Raw genomic sequence first — 12,096 nt, forward strand, 5'->3', positions numbered from 1 at the left:
TTGCTAAATCTACTCAATATGGATACATTTTATATCAGCATAACATCCAATATTCAGAAAATATAAGACAACGATCCATAATTCAAACCAAACAAGTGTTATGAAGCCGCAAAATTTCGAAACGTCATTTTAGATACCTACCCCAACTAAACCAAGCGCCATCTTGAATATTGAGACACCATCTTGGATGTTCTGGTATTCATTTTTGGACTCTGCACCTAAAATTACATAAAATAGTCACCGTTATGAATTTTGTCATGTCGTCTATGATTTTCTGGAAACTTGTTTTGGACGAAGACCGGCATTCTTCCCCATTCAAACTATAGTCATATTGCAGACCTTGTGAAACAGCGCACAGCTTGGGTTTTCTGATTACAAATTTTGAATTCTGGACATATTTCCATACAAAATATGTCCATAATGCAAGAATTCAAAATCCTATAAAATAAGTGCTAACCTGAATACTGGGCCATTATCTTGGATTTTGGACCGCTATCTTGGATACTCTGGTGGACTCCGAACATGTTTCCCATAGTGGAGCGGATCTGGTTGGATGGTTAGAAGACATGACTATCACGCCGAGGACCTGAGATCGAATCCCACTTCCGACAAACTCACAAAACGTGGGTTCTTCCTTCGGAAGGGAATTAAAGCGTGGGTCCCGAGATGAATTAGCCTAGGGCTAAAAATCTCGTTAATACAGATAAAAAAAATATATTTCCCATACCAAATACACTTATTTTACATAGTTTTAGAGCTCAAAATTCCTTAAAACAGCCGCCATCTTCTGTTGATGCGATCAAATTCTTATTTTTCCATTCAACGGTGACCCATCCTGCAATAATTTTACACCTTAGGAATCTGGAATGGTATACGATTTGATGAGATCGCTTAAGTTTTGTCTATATTTTGTTCTCTTTCATATATGAGAACTTAGACATATTCGTCACTGTTGCTCATACCTAACGTTTATCAGGCCTTTAAACAAAGCCACGATTTAATTTTTCACATGAACGTTGGTTCTGCTACACAACAGCTAGTCTCTAATGTGATCTAAGGCTATTTTCTTGCTAACCGTTCATTAGACTATTAAAAAATCTGCGATCTGATGTGTCGTATGTATGGGTTTGGTTCATTTTTATATTTGGTAATTTCCGGTGGGATACCCGGATCTGATTCCATGACATTACCGTATGTCCCAATTATGGTCTGAGATTATTTTATTGCTAATTCTTTACCTTTACCTAATCACCGCCATTTGATATATCGCATGTATGGGTTTGATTCACTTTTACTTTTAACTACTTTCGAAGCCACAGCCGAACCCGCAACACTACCGGGAATCTAATGTGGTGTAACCCTATTTTTCCATCAATTTGTCGATAAGTCGTGAACTCGTGATTTGATGTACCGCATCCATGGGTTTGGTTAAATTTTACATTTTACTACCCGGATCTGATTCCGGGTTTGACAATTTCGACGGGACTTTCGGAACCAATTCCGGAACACTACCAGTTGTCTCTAGTGTGATCTAAGGCTGTTTTCTTGCTAACTGTTCATCAGCATATCGCAAAAGCCACGATTTGATGTGTCACATGCCTGGATTTGGATTACTTTTACATTTGGCCTCTTCCGGCCACTCAAAACCGATTCCGAAACACTTGCTTGCCGTTCATTAGGTAATCTACAAAGCCGCTATTTGATGTGACGCATGCTCGGGTTTGTTTCTGTTTCATATTTGACCACTTCGGCGGGAACCAGAACACTACTGGTTCAGATATGGTCTTCGATGATTTTCCTGCTCATTGTCCATCAGGTCATCAAAAATGCCGTGGTTTGATGTGTCGCATGTATGGGTTTGTTTCAATTGTTTATTTGGCCACTTCCAGCGGGACACCTAGAACCGGTTCCGGAACACTACCGGTTCAGATATGGTCTGAGACTATTTTCCTGTTTACCGCTCATCAGATTATCGAAAATGCCGTGGTTGTATGTGTCGCATGCATGGGTTTGGTTCACTTGTATATTTGGCCACTTCCAGCGGGACGCCTAGAACCGGTTCCGGAACACTACCGGTTCAGATTTGCTCTGAGATGGTTTTCCTGCTCATTGTCCATCAGGTCATCGAAAATGCCGTGGTTTGGTGTGTCGCATGCATGGGTTTGGTTCACCTTGATATTTGGCCACTTCCGGCGGGACACCCGGAACCGGTTCCGGAACACTACCGGTTCAGATATGGTCTTAGACTATTTTTCTGCTTACCGCTCATCAGGATATCGAAAATGCCATGATTTGATGTGTCGCATGCATAGGTTTGATGCATTTTCATATCTGGTCCCTTCCTGGGGTACCGTTCCGGAACACCTAAATGGCCATATCTCCGGAACGGCTGGACCGATCCGAACCATTTTCAATAGGAAACAATGGGACCAGATTCCGCGTCGAATGAACCGTCGGTCATTGAAATCGGTTGAGGTTAACTGCCAAAAAGTGATGTGAGTTTTTTTGTACACACTCACACATACACACACACACACATACATACACACACACACATACACACATACAGACATCACCTCAATTCGTCAAGCTGAGTTGATTGGTATATATGACTCGACCCTCCGGGGCTTCTATCAAAAAGTCATTTTTGGAGTGAACATATAGCCTTTCCAGTACACTTAGTGTACGAGAAAGGCAAAAAGTACTAGGGTATCGGTTATCAATTGCAATTGAAAGATTTGATGATCGCACCAATAGCACCCACAAACGAATTTTTACGCCGATTGGTTCAGTAGTTTTCGAATTCATAAGTGTCAGATAGACAGACAGTCTGTCTGTCTGTCAGGCTTTGGCAGATAGGCTATAGCAGATTTCTTTAGCAAATTTTGCCGTGACATGCCTCCTAGATTTTCCAAGGAATGCTTACAAGATTTCCTAAAGGCATTTTTCCGAGGATTATCGAAGCCCTTAATGGGAGCATTCTTTTAAAATGACTTTTGGATATTACTTTCAAAATGATTTTCTAAGATATTGTTATTTCTAAAACGATTCCAAGAGAAAATTTGAAGTTCTGTATTCAGAATAATTCCTGAAAGAACCCTCAGAGAAACTCGTTATCGCATATCGAAAAATTAAATATCAGAAAGAACTCCTTGAGTAATTTTCAGAGATTTTCTTGTGAAATCCCCGGGACTGTTTGTTGAGAAGTCTTCGAAGGAATTTCCTATGAGCCTGACCAAATTTGCTCAGAATTCCTCCAAATTCAAACAGTATAACGGAAATCAACGGACATATTTTAAAGAAAGTTGCTGTCGGAGGAATATTGGAAAATTTCCAGAAGAAATTTTTCAGAAATATCTGGAAGAATTATTAGTGTTATTCTTAGATAAGGATAAGATGAACTCCCAGAAAATCTTTGAGCAAACCCTGGGACAGTTTCTGAAGAGAACCCCTGTCTTCGAAGTCTTCGAAGGAATTTCCTATGAGCCTGACCAAATTTGCTCAGAATTCCTCCAAATTCAAACAGTATAACGGAAATCAACGGACATATTTTAAAGAAAGTTGCTGTCGGAGGAATATTGGAAAATTTCCAGAAGAATTTTTTCAGAAATATCTGGAAGAATTATCAGTGTTATTCTTAGATAAGGATAAGATGAACTCCCAGAAAATCTTTGAGCAAACCCTGGGACAGTTTCTGAAGAGAACCCCTTAGAAACTCCAGAATATGTATTAGATTTTTACTCTGGCAGAATCCCTTAAGAAATTCTGGGAGGATCATCGTTAGTTTTTCTATTTAAATTGTCCGAGAATCTTCAGGACAATATCTGGAAAAATCCTTCAAGAAGCAACTGGGGTATTCCTCGAAAAAAATTTTTGAAATAATTAAAACAACGAAAATCAATGGACATATTTCAAAAACAGTTGGTGTCGTTTACTCAATGTCTTACACCTGCGAAATTTCCGGAAGAGGTATTGATAACTTTCCGGAAGAATTTATGGAACTCTTAGATAAGGATCTGAAGAATACTTAAAAAATCTTCGAGCGAATTCTAAGGGGAGTTTCTCGAGGAATTTCTTGGGAAATACTCGGTTGATATTTTGGAGGAGCAATTTTTCGAAGAATGCTAAAAAATACTCTGATAGTCGAATTCTTGAGGATTTTTCGGAATAGTTTATGGAGGACTTTCTTAAGAATTTCTAGAAAAGGCATTTCTGAGAAATTTTAGGCAAATTCCTCGAAGACTTTTTAGTGAAAACTGTGGGCATATATTAGGTGAACTTTAAGGAAAATTCTTTGTTGAAGCTTTCGGGAGAAATTTCGGGCAACGCTTAAAGGAAATTTTGTAGAAATTCTAGAACAAATCCAAATAAACAAAATCTAAAACAAACTTTTGGCATTATCTTTACTGCTGGATAAATCTTTGGAGAAATTTCTTGGGGAATTCATGGAGAAATGCTCGAAGGTACTTTTTAAACAAACCTTCGGTTGATTTGCTGGAAACATCTTCTCGGCTTATGCTTTCTGAAGATGATTTCATGATGAAGCATTTCTGAAGATCTTTTCGAAGAAATTTATTGAGAATTTCTCAGAGAAATTTATGGAGATCCTTTGAATGAATTTCTGAAGTTATTCTCACAAAGTTTCGAAGGAATATGTGCAAAAGTTTTTAGAAGAATGAAGAAGAATTACCCTGAAGAATTTATGGAGGATTTTTCGAAAATGTTACGAGGACGAGATTTTTATTTATTTATTTATTTGACGACAATCATTGCGAGAGGACGAGTAACTTTTTCGCAAATTCCACTTCGACTTGTCCATTTCTCACTCACGCCAGTGTTTGTTAAGTCCAGCTTTTGAAGTTAAGGGGAAATTTTAGAAAAATCCCCGAATAAAAATATTGTCCTCGGGGTATTTCTAGGGAAATCTTCGGATAAGCTTCTGGAAGCTGGCGGAGTTTCCGAAAAAAATACTCCAAAATACGAATTCTTAAGGATTCATTGGAGGGTATTTTGTCAAAGTGCTCAGATGAATTTTGGGGAAAAATTATTGAAAGAAAAAAGGAAGAACCCTTGAAAAATCGCTCAAAGGAAAATTTGTAGAAATTCTAGAACAAATCCTCGACAAAAAATCTGTTGACATTATCAAAGAATTCATCAACAAAAGGCCTAAAGCTTGAAACACATAACTTTCAGTCCGTCTGAATTTATGTGTTTGCAATTTTCAGTGCATTATCTGCCAAACTAGAGTAAAAATAACTCAAAAAAAAAAACGTTGTTTAGGGGTCTTAACTCATCCTTAACACACTCTGACTACATCCAAATATGTAGGGGAAACTGGGGAGACTTGATCCCTTTTTCTTAATTTACTTGAAACTTTAGGAAAAACACAAAACTAGAACCGATTTCCGTTCAAAATGGCATGTAAACATATATTGCAAGTTAATACACAACAGAAGGCCTTTAAATTATTGTTAAAGTTTTTAAACCTGTGTTTTTATGGAGGCATGTCTTATGATGTATTTTTCAAAAATGGGTGACACTTGATCCCCCTTTGAGCACATGGTTTATTTGAAGGGAGAATAACTCCAGGGTCTTCCTTTTCATTTTCTTTTCGAGTTTTCTTGTCTTTTCGATGAACATGGAGTGTTTGAAATTGTAAGATTTCCTTAAATTTTTAAGGATATGCCGTATTTTCAAAATGGAGAGACTTGATCCCCCTTTTCTTGGTTTGTACTAAAGTTATAATTATCTGACACATTTTATCGTTGAATAGACTAGAATTCCAAGTAAATAAAGGCTTCCGAATAGAATTTTATTTTTCACATGTATAATGTGTGTGTAATCCTCGAGGGATCAAGTCTTCCCATGTCACTGTTGTATATACTAAGCCGAATTAATTAAAATATGTTAACAACATCCTTATTTGGAAAAATAATGGAAACTTTGCTCCACCGATCGACAATCAACAAATTAACAGAACTACGAGAAGCAGGAAAGGATGAGACCGACCGATCATGAGACTGAGGGAGAAAACAGCGCTGCTAGATCACTGCATCACCAACAACCACCAATTTCTATTAGACAGGGTAGAAGTATTGGATTCAAGCCACAAAAAACAGAATCTAGCTATATTAGAGTCATGTCACATCCTTAACACACAACACACTGTCAACAAGCGAACCGACACCGATAACCTAAGCGGCACGTACGCCGGGGTATTACACACAGTTAAAACGATACAACACACTACACACAGACGAACAGTGGAATAGGCGCACAATAGCAGCCATCACCATAACGAGACACAGACAGAATCCGAAATTGGCGCGAAAGTGACCGACAAGTGTAGGAGGTAAAACAAAACCCAATATAAGTGAACCGGTAGATTTAAAAATTGCGCCAACGATCGAACTCAACCACGTGAGCGACGATATACCTCCTCCACAAACTGGTTTCCGAATATAATCTTGTATCTCGTTATAGTGAATGGATGACGTGCGACTATGTTCAACACATTATAACTCACGATTGAACGGAGTGATTATCTGTAAGATTTTGTAAACTATGTTGTTAAATGTTGTACTAAATTGTCCATTTGTAGATCCTTCGAAAAAGGCTCAATACATGTAGCCGAAACGTCAGGTGTAGAGCATAAATCCGTTTATGATTACGCGAAGACTGAAAGCCGAAAATACCCGTAACATAACCACAATCACAGTCGATCCCCATACATTTGAAATTTAAGTTATTGAAATTGTTTTTGGACCTCATAAGCTTCAGCTTAGCTTTTGATGTAACTATAACTTGTCCATAGTTTATATTTCAAGAACCTTATTTGCGTTCTATTCAAAATAATTACAGCTAGCGGCATGCAGGTTTGCCGTTATGACATTGTGAAGAGCTAGCTTTTTGAACCGGACTGTTTCATCAGTACTGCCGCAACCTCAATGAATTTTGAATAAGTTTGCCATGCTCTGTTTCATCACTGGGGTTATATATGGCCACTGGTTAAGTCGAAATTTATGAAAATAAAAAGTTCAATCAAAGCTTACCTGACAGGTTCTTTACAATCTCTTAAAATTTTCCAAAATAAATAAAAGTGTTTGAAAGTGTTGCAATTTCCGTAAAAAATGAAACTATGGTCAAGCTCTGTGAAGTCATTTTATTTCAATTGGGATTCCTTAATTATTGCAAACGCATTAGAATTTTTGGCTGAATTAAAAAGCAGCAGTTTGTTTTACCTGTACATCTGAGTTTTTTGCTCTTTCAAAACGCTTCTATGATGAAATCAACATGATTTTTGAAATCTTACAAAAACATTAAAAATATCTTAGAGAAATTTATTTTTTAAAATAGTTTTCCAAATTTTCTCTGAATTCTAAGAAAACATGATATAAGAAGTGTTTTACGATTTTGCCTTTGACATTTCAAAGTGAAGCTGTTCATAATTTAAAAAAACGTTTTAAACTCTTTGAGCTGATTGTGGAAACGACCGACGGATTGGCAGAGTTATCCCTCTATGGTTGGCTTTTCGGTCCGGATAAATTATAAGCGGGGTGATACTATTTTATCCGACGTTTCGACCCTTGGTTTGGGCCTTCTTCAGGGAGGTTATAGGGATACCGCTACGTTTGTATCGCCGGTTGCTTGGCGTAGGGCTATCCGGACCGAAAAGCCAACCATAGAGGGATAACTTAAACTCTTTGGTGCGCCGCGACATTTTTGGAAATTTCAAAGGGCGCCGCGATAGAAAAAAGTTTGGGAACCTCTGGCCTAGGGAGAATGCAAGCGAATGTGTGCGTGTAGTTTCTGCATACGAATCATTGTATTTCACAACCACAAAGAAATATGTTTTCCTTGCTCTGTGATGATCTGTTGGGCAACAATAGTCCTGTTCAACGACGCAGGTTGAACTTGCTCGAAGTTGCTGCATCTTGTTCTTACCCATTTGTCATCAAACGGGTAAGAGCGGGATGCAGCAACTTCGAGCAAGTTCAACCTACGTCGTTGAACAGGACTAATATTAATTTTCTATATTATTCCAAAGCTACATCTAACTCAATTTAAATCTTTCTGCTCAATCGTACTCTAAAAACATGATTTGGCTTGGATTGAGAAATATGGATTTGACCGACCCACGGTCAAATCATAACTTTTGGTCATGCTCATACTCTTATACCATAGTGTCACGTGGTCATAGTCTCTAGCGTGCGCAGCTTTTCTTTTTTTGTTACTCACTCTCGTAAACAAACACGAGGAAGAGAAAAACAAAAGAGAGGGCACTTGCCACCCCTTTTATCTCGCTCTCCCTTGTGTTTATCGAAGAGAATGAGCGAGGAGAAAGAAAAAGCTGCGCACGCTAGAGCTCATAGTATGAAGGAGTGCCGGGAATTGGATTCTGGTTGTGCCCAAAGGAGACGGAAACTAGACGGAAACAGAATTCGAGCGACAATTACTCAATATAATTATTTTAAGACAATTCAAGCCTAACTTTACCAAACACCGTATGTAACATATATAAACAAAAAAGAGTTTTTCACATGAGACGCTGAATCTCGTTAACGACTGCTTGTATCACTCACCTTTGGGGCTGAATTGTGATAAAATACCCGGGTTTTTCACGTTCCTAAAATGTTCAATGATTGAGTTTCTATGGGAACAGCGAACTTCCCCTTCGTTTTTCTCCTTTCGAAAATTTTGTTAGATACGATGTTTGGTAAAGTTAAGCTTGTGATTTTTTATGGAAACTAATTTGTAATTTAATAATTGATCAAATTATTAACTAATTGATCAAAATCTATCTAATTACAGTTTCCTCCTGAGGAAGACATTATCCCCGTGTCGAAACGTCGGGTGAATAATAAAACTCGTTTTTTAAGCCTAAAGACTGCGAGCCAGTCTCCAGTTAGCCTAGTGGTTAAGCCTATGCCTCACAATATACAAATTCATGCAATGGCAGGCAAAGAAAGCCCTTCAATTAATAACTGTGGAAGTGCTCAAAGAACACTAAGTTGAAGCGAGGCAGGCCAAGTCCCAGTGGGGACGTAGAGCCATAAGGAAGAAGAAGAAGAAGAAGAAGAAGAAGACTGCGAGCCATTAATCTATATAGTCAAGATTACAGTCGATTTCCAACAGCAACAGTTTATAATTGATCCAAATTGAACACCCCTTAAAATAAAATGTCTATCCTTTGCATTATAAAATGTATTTCTCAACTAAATAATAACGTTTCAGAAAGCTTCAACGCCTTCATAGGAAACTAAACTATCTCAAACGATTCTTCATCGCTCTACTGCTATAAAACACATCCAGCTCTAGGCCATTCAGTGTGTTTCATGTTTCGGCAAAGCAAACGAAGCAGCAAGGCTGGCCACTATCGTGAGCTGGCAACAGCAACAGAAAAACTAGCAAACGCCAACAAAACGGTGGGCCAAGTCGGTTTTAACTGTGTTCGTGTGTCGCCAACCACCACCCCCAGGGCTGGCTAGTTCGGACGACGGACATGCCCCCCGTTTCTACTTGGTACCTGCGGGGTGTCTGGCTGGGTGACAGAGCAGAGGCGCGAAGACCGAAAGCAATGACCCAAGTGGCACGGTGGGTTTAGTTTCCATAAATGGACATTACAATTTACCACAAATGGAATTTAAATTAGTTTTCATACACTTCGTACTGCTTGTTTTGTGTAGTAGCTCAATGAGAGTATATTAGAGGTGGGGAAGAAGATACTTCGTGTGCGTGAGATCCGTGTCTGGTGCAAAACATGTCACTACTACAAGCAAAGCGAGCTCCCATAAGAACGCGTGTCAAATAGTGACGTCACTATTTGTGTTTACATTTTTCTTTCCTTACTAATACATAGCCATCTCTTCTTCTTCCCCACCTGTAATATACTCTCATTGGTAGTAGCTATCAAAGCTACTTTGAACAAATCCTACCTGCTTTCTTATTGAATATTGAAAGTTATTGTTATTTACATAATTTTTCACCATTCTATGAATTTTGACAAATAGCATGAAACGAGCTCACAAATTTTTGCGCATTCATCCATTGCTTTATCACTGGCCGTAAGAGAAGTTTTCCTTGTCGCTGACTTTCGATATGCCACGATAAGAGAACGTAAATATACATTTTTCGATACTCTGGAACGTCTGACTAGAAACTTGCTTGATCCGGTGAATTTCCAAAACATTCTTCCCACTCTGATCCCACCGTGCACACGACAGAGCACACGAACAAGTGTCGGCCAACCAGTGTAGGCTTTAGGCCTTAAAAAGCGCTTTTCCGTGCTACCGACCTCGTCTCGTCACCAGCACTGTTCGCCCAGATGGATGGCGTGCAGAGTACCATCGAAAAGATCATGTCCATGAAAGCGTGAGGAAAACCCCCCGGCTGCTGGCTAGAGCACTTCCTCCGGCTGCAGCGGCGGCGGTGATGGCGGCTTTATGGCCGTAAAACCAAAACGATGAATGGTGACGCGAATTGAACCTTGTGTAGGTTGGTAGGCAGCGAGCGTGCCGTGTATGCATGGCATAGAAAGGTAGGCAATGCTTGCCCAATGAGAGTATATTACAGGTGGGGAAGAAGATACTTCGTGTGCGTGAGATCCGTGTCTGGTGCAAAACATGTCACTACTACAAGCAAAGCGAGCTCCCATAAGAACGCGTGTCAAATAGTGACGTCACTATTTGTGTTTACATTTTTCTTTCCTTACTAATACATAGCCATCTCTTCTTCTTCCCCACCTGTAATATACTCTCATTGATGCTTGCCTAGACACAGAAAGAAAACCGCCAACAGCAAAATTTATGGACCATGTTATTACCCCAGATGGCGGGAGACAGCTTTTCTAGCTTGCCATGCCATCTCTCCGGCGAACCGGCGGAGTGGTGCGGTGTTGGTGCGGTGCGATGCACCGCCATCATCCGTTTGTCCTCGTCTTGTTTTTCGGTGTTATCTTCGGCAAGAAGCACAAAAACAACAAGCAACGCCAACGGATGACTCAATTTCTCTACGTTGCGTCGCGACGTCGTCGTCCCCCTTCGTGTCTGGCCGAGACCGAGAGGCAAAGGCGCGCGCCGGTTTCTCCTATTTCTTGGAGACTCGTCTGGCCGCGGGTATGGTGGTGGTGTCATTGGACTTTGCGTAGCACGCCGGTGCTTCAGATTTGTAGGTACCCACAGTTTTTTGTAGCCTCTTGATGTCGTGTGCAAAAAAATGAGCAGAAAAAGCGGACAAGATGATTTGAAGCCGTCGCCGTACAAGTGGTCAGAGGAATTGGGTAACCGCAGGGTCTGTGCGCTGGTCAGTAGCCGAAAAACATGTTTTCAAGTAAAAAACAGAAACATTGAAACGCATTGAATTTCCCATTCAAAGAAGTAGATTTTTTTTATCAAGAAAAAGTTGTATTGCCAGTTGTTCATCGTAGTGCTACTTCCACCTTTCAAAAGTCTAACATCTCACATTCTTTTCGATGTTTTAAAAGATTAAGTTGTTAATTATGCGTATTGTAGTTTTTTATTCTGAAAACCATTTTCAATATTTCAAGTGCATTTTTCTAACGACATATAACAAGGTTTTTAAGGAAATTTACCCAACACTTTATTTGCAGGCTGATCAAGAATGTAATCCCACCTGATCTTCTATAAAATTTAGTAATGTACAGGACTATTGAAATAATAATATTCTGAGTATCGAATGTAGATCTAGATAAATTCATCCCAGTTTTTACCCTTCTTACACCCATAAAAAGGGTATAAATACCCCTTGAAAAAACGACTTTGGATCCGAGACCCGAAGAGCCGAGTTTTATATACCAATCAAGTCAGCTCGACGAACTGAGCAACTGTCTGTATGTGTGGGTGTCTATGTGTGTGCGTATGTTACAAAAAAAAATCACTCACGTTTCTCAGCTGTCTGTCATCCGATTTGGAAATTCTTAGCACCAAATTAAAGCTACAATATCCTAGTAGAACGCTCTGAAGTTTTATTTCGATTGAACATTTGATTACATCTTTTGAAGAGTAGTTGAGAGTTATACAACTTAACTTTTTGAGAGATTTTTGACCAAGTGTATCATAATAAATTCATCAGCCGTCT

General features: G+C 39.2%; 1 long non-coding RNA gene across 1 annotated transcript; it reads left to right on the top strand.

Annotated features, from left to right (window-relative positions):
* Window positions 1–6,020: 6,020 nt before the first annotated feature.
* Window positions 6,021–6,706, top strand: LOC134287199 (uncharacterized). The gene is made up of 2 exons (XR_009997110.1): window positions 6,021–6,420; window positions 6,484–6,706. It is a non-coding gene; the product is annotated as an uncharacterized LOC134287199 (long non-coding RNA).
* Window positions 6,707–12,096: the final 5,390 nt, after the last annotated feature.

Source organism: Aedes albopictus, chromosome 2, assembly GCF_035046485.1.
Source record: "Aedes albopictus strain Foshan chromosome 2, AalbF5, whole genome shotgun sequence".
Classification (NCBI taxonomy): Eukaryota; Metazoa; Arthropoda; class Insecta; order Diptera; family Culicidae; genus Aedes; species Aedes albopictus.